A 646-nucleotide genomic window follows, 5' to 3' on the forward strand; every position below is an offset into this window, starting at 1 on the left:
TATATATATATATATGAGAAAAAGAAAAAGGAGACAAATAAAAAGAAAAAAATATTAAATGGATTACCTTGATGGTGTTTGTTAGGGAGGAGACAAACAAAGAGGAGACAAAAAAGAAGAAAAAAAAGGAGACAAAAAATAAAAAGAAAAAGGAGACAAATAAAAAGAAAAAGGAAAAGGAGACAAATAAAGACAAAAATAAAAAGGAGACAAAAAATAAAAAAAAAAAAATAAAATAAAAATTACCTTGATGGTGTTGGTTAGAGAGGAGACAAACAAAGAAAATACCAAAAAAAAAGACAAAGGAGACAAAAAAAAGAAGAGAGAAAGGAGACAAAAAAGAAAAATAAAAAGGAGACAAATAAAAAGAAAAAGAAAAAGGAGACAAATAAAAATAAAAAGGAGACAAAAAAATAAAATAAAATAAAATAAAATAAAAATTACCTTGATGGTGTTAGTTAAGGCGGAGACAAACAAAGAGGAGACAAAAAAGAAGAAAAACAAAAAGGAGACAAATAAAAAGAGAGAAAAAAGACAAATAAGAAAAATAAAAAGGAGACAAATAAAGATAAAAAGAAAAAGGAGACAAAAAAAAAAAAAAAAAAAAAAAAAAAAAAAAAAAAAAAAAAAAAAAAAAAAAAAAAAA

Source organism: Eimeria mitis, genomic scaffold (genome assembly GCF_000499745.2).
Source record: "Eimeria mitis Houghton genomic scaffold, Emh_scaff2497, whole genome shotgun sequence".
Classification (NCBI taxonomy): Eukaryota; Apicomplexa; class Conoidasida; order Eucoccidiorida; family Eimeriidae; genus Eimeria; species Eimeria mitis.